This window comes from Somniosus microcephalus, chromosome 1, assembly GCF_052327205.1.
Source record: "Somniosus microcephalus isolate GS21.2 chromosome 1, FLI_Smic_1.0, whole genome shotgun sequence".
Taxonomy (NCBI): domain Eukaryota; kingdom Metazoa; phylum Chordata; class Chondrichthyes; order Squaliformes; family Somniosidae; genus Somniosus; species Somniosus microcephalus.
Window position 1 is genome coordinate 392220169 of NC_140987.1, and position 5887 is coordinate 392226055.

Here is a 5887-nt window from a genome sequence, read left to right on the forward strand (position 1 = left end):
GACGCCACTGGTCCCAGAAGCTGCATTGCCCTGCAACAGTTCCTCCAGGCACTCGTCCAGTGAGGAGGTGTCAAGCATTTCCTCCTCTCCTGCGGGACGTGACTGTTCCCCCGAAGGTCCGGCTTGCTCCTCCTCCTCCTCCTGGTCGGAGGTGCTGTCACTGGCAGCTTCAGGGTCCTGGTCGTCACCAGCTGAAAGCAGGAATGCACAAGAGTAGCTTCAGAGTGAGGAGACGGCATCAGCGAGGGAGTTAGGACTGGTGGCATTCAGCGCATTGGTGGGACAGTGGCAAAGGAGGTAGCTCGGATGGGCCAGTGCGACGCGAGAGGGCCAAAAGGCGAGGTCCTTACCATTGCCGGGCAGTGGAGGGTCGGATACACCGCACGCTGTGGGGACAATCACACGGGCTCCCATGAGCACACACACGCGCTCCTCCAGCCGAGTGAGCTTCTGCAGCTTGGCGCGGCCACCCCTGGCACGCGCCTGGCAATTAAACGCTACTTTAGCCTGCAAGAGAAAGGACGGGCTGTAAGTGCGCAGTGAAGCCCTGATGTAGTGTGCACTGCCTCCCATGGTGGAATAGCTTGGACAGAGTGAAGCCCTGATGTAGTGTGCACTGCCTCCCATGGTGGAATAGCGTGGACAGAGTGAAGCCCTGATGTAGTGTGCACTGCCTCCCATGGTGGAATAGCGTGGACAGAGTGAAGCCCTGATGTAGTGTGCACTGCCTCCCATGGTGGAATAGCGTGGACAGAGTGAAGCCCTGATGTAGTGTGCACTGCCTCCCATGGTGGAATAGCTTGGACAAAGTGTAGAGTGCCGAATGGCCATGTGATGCTCATGACTGTCCCAATGCTGCTGGCTGAGGGCTGGCCAATAGGACTTTCAGCTCCCTTTGCCCATCATGTCAGGTGTACATGCAAGAATGAGGAGGAGACTGGAAAGGCTACTCACCTTCACAATCCTGGTCAGATCGTTGTATTTTTTACGACATTGTTTGTGGGTCCTGGGGGCATCGCCGGTGAACGTCACCCTCTGGGCGATCTGCTTCCAGGCTTTGGTGTAGTCGTGGTGGGTTGGATTCCTCCCACTCTCTGGGAACAAGATCTTGCGCCTCACCTCCAGAGCTGTGACCATTATGTCCAGATCACCCTCTGAGAAGCGCAGGGCACGCTGACGGGCCTTCTCTGGCGTTGCCATGACTCCCTGGGGCTGAGCAGCAGTGTTGAGGCCTCTTTGCAAGGCTGCAGTGTGCAGGGCGTGGCAGCAGACCAATTCGTCCCTTCCCCCTTTAAGAGCTGGTCGGCGCCACGGGGTCTGCTGTCAGTCCAAAAATGACCGCACCCGCGCTGCGCCCCGCCTGGGCGCTATCCCTCTGGACCGCCGGCTTAGCGCCTAAAGATAGGAGTGGAACGCCTCTTTTAGCGCTCCACCAATCTCTTAGGGCGAAGCCACTGAATTTCCAGCAACGGGGCGCTACTTTGGGGCGGGCGCTAACTTCGGGCGGGCGCTAAGGTTAGCGCCCCAAAACTGTCTATACTGAAAATCTAGCCCAATATATCCCACACACTGTCAACAGAATGGGGAAAATTGGAATAACTACAAGGTCACAATATAGAAAGTGATAAGGAATCTCATCTATCCAGTCGAGCTTCATCATCTAATGTACAATTTCCCCCATCACATCACACAGGTATGTGCCCCACTACTCCACCCACAAGTCTATTCCCTGCATTGATTATTCTTTACATTAAGAACAAGTTCCTGATATTAGTCCTAAGATTTCCTTGTGCTATCTTGAATCTGTACCATCTAGTTCTACAATCATTGTTTAATTTGAGTATTGCGTTCCAGATTTATGTTTTCTATGCAATTTACTCTGTAACATTACCTCTCAGTTGCATCCTTTCAAGGCTGAAATGCCCAAATTTATCCAATCTTTCCTCAGTCCCCTGACTCTAGGGATTACTCTTGGTATAAATCACCCCATCATGAGTCAGATATTTGTCTTCCTCACTTGTGGAATAAACTGGGCACTGCACGATTCCCATTGTGTATCCTCAAGTTATAGTATGTGATCAAAATCAAAACCACAGTTGACAATAAAGTAATTATGATTGCTGTTTGCAATCCAGAGTAAGCCACTAGCAAAGGTAAGCTAAATGGATTGGTACTACGGAGACTGGGTTATAGTGGTGTCCCTTCACAGCTTGATCTAGGCTGCAATCCAACATGGACAAATGGGTTAAGAAGTATTCACTCACTGGTCACTAAGTGAAAGGAGTGATGGTTGATTTAATCAAACTCTGAAAAAGTTCCCTCCACAATCATAATTTGCCAGTTACTTCAAAAAGGCTTTAATAAGTGCAGCACTGCTTCACTACAACATTTAGTGTGGACTGTTCCACCTTTCCACGTAACCTGGTATGCATGGAAAAGTACTATAAATACTACAGAAACTTCTTCCATTCTATAAATGACTCTCTGACTATACTTTGCAAAAATGTGAAACAAACAGGTGCTCAATGTAAACCAGTCAAGATATACCAGAAATTATGGTCCAAGTGCTGTCTCTCAGGGGGTAATTTTCACCTAACTCGCTGGGCGGGAAACCCACAGGATCGGGTGCAACACTGGTTTCACATCCTGCCCAACAGTACTCTCCACTGACTTCAATGGAGAGTAAAATCGGGGCGGGGTGTGAAACCAGCGTGGCACCCAATCCCGTCAGCTTCCTGCCAGGAAGTTTAGGTTAAAATTGCCACCTCATTAATATGCATGCCACTAAATTAAAATTAAAGCCATCAAAACCTTTCAATATTGTTTTTAATTTAAGCACTGTCCATTAAAATAATTGGCTGCTGAACAATTAGATAGATTATCAGTTTACTTCTGTGAGGTATATTATTTCAAAATAATATGTATTTTTTTTAAATGGGTCAATTTATCATGTCAATCATAAGAAATAGAAGCAGGAGTAGGCCATTCGGCCCTTCGAGCCTGCTCCGCCATTCAATGAGATCATGGCTGATCTTCTGCCTCAATTCCATTCATCGACCCTATCGTCATACCCCTTGATGCCCTTACTAGTCAGAAATCTATCGACTGCTGTTTTGAATATACCCAATGACTGAGCTTCCACAGCCCTCTGGGGTAGAGAATTCCAAAGATTCACCACCCTCTGTGTGAAGAAATTTCTTCTCATCTCAGTCCTGAATGGCCTACCCTTTATCCTGAGGCTGTGGCCTCTGGTTCTAGACACCCCAGCCAAGGGAAACATTCTCCTCGCATCCACCCTATCAAGCCCTGTAATAATTTTGTATGCTTCAATGAGATCCCCTCTCATTCTTCTGAATTCAAGAGAATACAGGCCTAATTTACTCAATCTCTTCTCATAGGACAGTCCCGCCATCCCAGGGATCAATCTTGTGAACCTTCGTTGCACTCCCTCTATGGCAAGTATATCCTTCCTTAGGTAAGGAGACCAAAATTGTACACAGTACTCCAGATGTGGTCTCACCAAGGCCCGATATAATTGGAGCAAGGTCTCCCCACTCCTGTACTCAAATCCACTTGTAATGAAGGCCAGCATACCATTTGCCTTCCTAATGGCTTGCTGCACCTGCACATTCACTTTCAGTGTACAAGGACACCCAGGTCCCTTTGAGCATCTGCATTCCCCAATCTTTCACCATTTAGGAAATACGCTGCCTTTCTGTTTTTTCTACCAAAGTGGATAACTTCACATTTATCCACATTATATTCCATCTGCCATGTTCTCGCCCACTCACTGAGCCTGTCGAGATCCCCTTGAAGCCTCTTCACACCCTCTTCGCAACTGACACTGCCACCTAGCTTTGTATCAGCAGCAAATTTGGAAATGTTACATTTAGTCCCCTCGTCCAAATCATTGATATAGATTGTGAATAGCTGGGGCCCAAGCACCGATCCTTGTGGTACCCCACTAGTCACAGCCTGCCATCCTGAAAAAGACCCGTTTATCCCTAATCTTTGTTTTCTGTCTGTTAACCAATTCTCAATCCATGCTGTTATATTACCCCCAATTCCATGTGCCCTAATTTTGTTCACCAACCTCTTGTGTGGGACCTTATCGAAGGCCTCCTGAAAATCCAAATACACCACATCTACCAGTTCCCCTTTGTCTACTCCACTAGTTACATCCTCAAAGAACTCCAATAGGTTTGTCAAACAGGATTTCCCTTTCATAAATCCATGTTGACTCTGCCCAATCTTACTATTAGTTTCTAAGTGCCCAGTTATTGCATCCTTTATAATAGATTCCAGCATCTTCCCAACTACTGATGTGAGGCTAACAGGTCTGTAGTTCCCCGTTTTCTCTCTCCCTCCTTTCTTAAATAGCGGGGTTACATTTGCTCTGCTCCAATCTGCAGGAACCATTCCAGAATCTATAGAATTTTGGAAGATAACAACCAATGCGTCCACTATTCCAATGGCCACATCTTTCAAAACCCTGGGATGTAGGTCATCCGGTCCTTGGGATTTATCGACTTTTAGTCCCATTTATTTTGCTAGTACTGTTTTTTTACAATAATAATTTCTTTAAGTTCCTCATTCTTGCCACACCCTTGGTTTTCTCCACTTTCAACACAACCGTATATTGGGAATGTGGAAAAGTGTGCTTATGGTGGATTCAAAAACCATTGGAGCAACTCTACTTTATTTTAAATGAAGCAATGACATTTTTCTACTATACCTTCTTTTCTTCACATGCCAATCTTGCCAAACCATGTGCCTCCTATAGGCAGAGCACCTGTGCCCAGACATGCACGAACAGTGCTGTTCAACCCTTTTGTACCTCTCTGTTCCCAAAACGGCACAACTAAATATGCAAGGCAGTAAGGAGCACTAAACTCTGGTTCCGATATTCCACATCACACATTGATTCCAATGCACTAGCCACTTTTAGCAAAAATTGTGCAGAGTTGTGGTAATAAGCCACAATGCTGCAAGGACAAAAAGTAGTTCCCATTCCTTAGTTAGCGTTAGTGGAAGCATAACTGATAATTGCAATTCTATTGGCAACTAGAACATGAAAAAATCCTGATTTCCAACAAAGTAGGACTCTTACTTACTGGCCAGGGCTGATGATTTTTAATGTGGGTAGACAGATTGTCACTTACCTGCAGTCTGACCCCACTCGCAGGCGGTCTATGGCCAATGTCAGAAACAACCACACTAATGTTCCAGCTGATCTGAAAAGAGGTAGGACCAGTTACATTAGAGATCCACCATAGCAACTCTAACAATGATAAGTGTTCAAGTTCTCTCCAGAGAGATGAAGGTAAAATATAACCTCATTTAAAAATTAACAAAAATAATGAATGTGGTGCCTTTATAAGACCTACTCCAAGCCTCTAAATTGCACAAAGCACACTTAAAAATAAATGTAATATTGTTCTCTGTGCTTTGGGCCAAAGCATGTGACATGCTACAAAAATGTTAAAATACTGCTGGTAGTTTGCCACATGGCAGCTCAACCTCCCTTCCCAGCTCTGCCGATGACTCCGTAATGAAAACTGGAAGAGATGCAAAATGGACAGCTGATCCAATATCGCCTGTCTTACACTATCGCCTGAAGGCAAAATTACCAACCCCACCACTCCCCCCACCGCCCCCCCCCCCCCGCCATGTGTGCAGAGTGGGTGAGGTAATGATTGAGTTCACCTATGTGGTTTTCCCCATGGTGAGGCAGTGTGGTGCCCTTTACGCTCCCAGCCTTCACCTGGCCATGTTTTTCATTCACAACTTTCATGCAATTATCCCACAGCCTCCAGTTGTTGGTGCATACATTATGATCTACACATTGACAGCTGGATTTTACTATATTCCTTGGTAACCAAAGTTA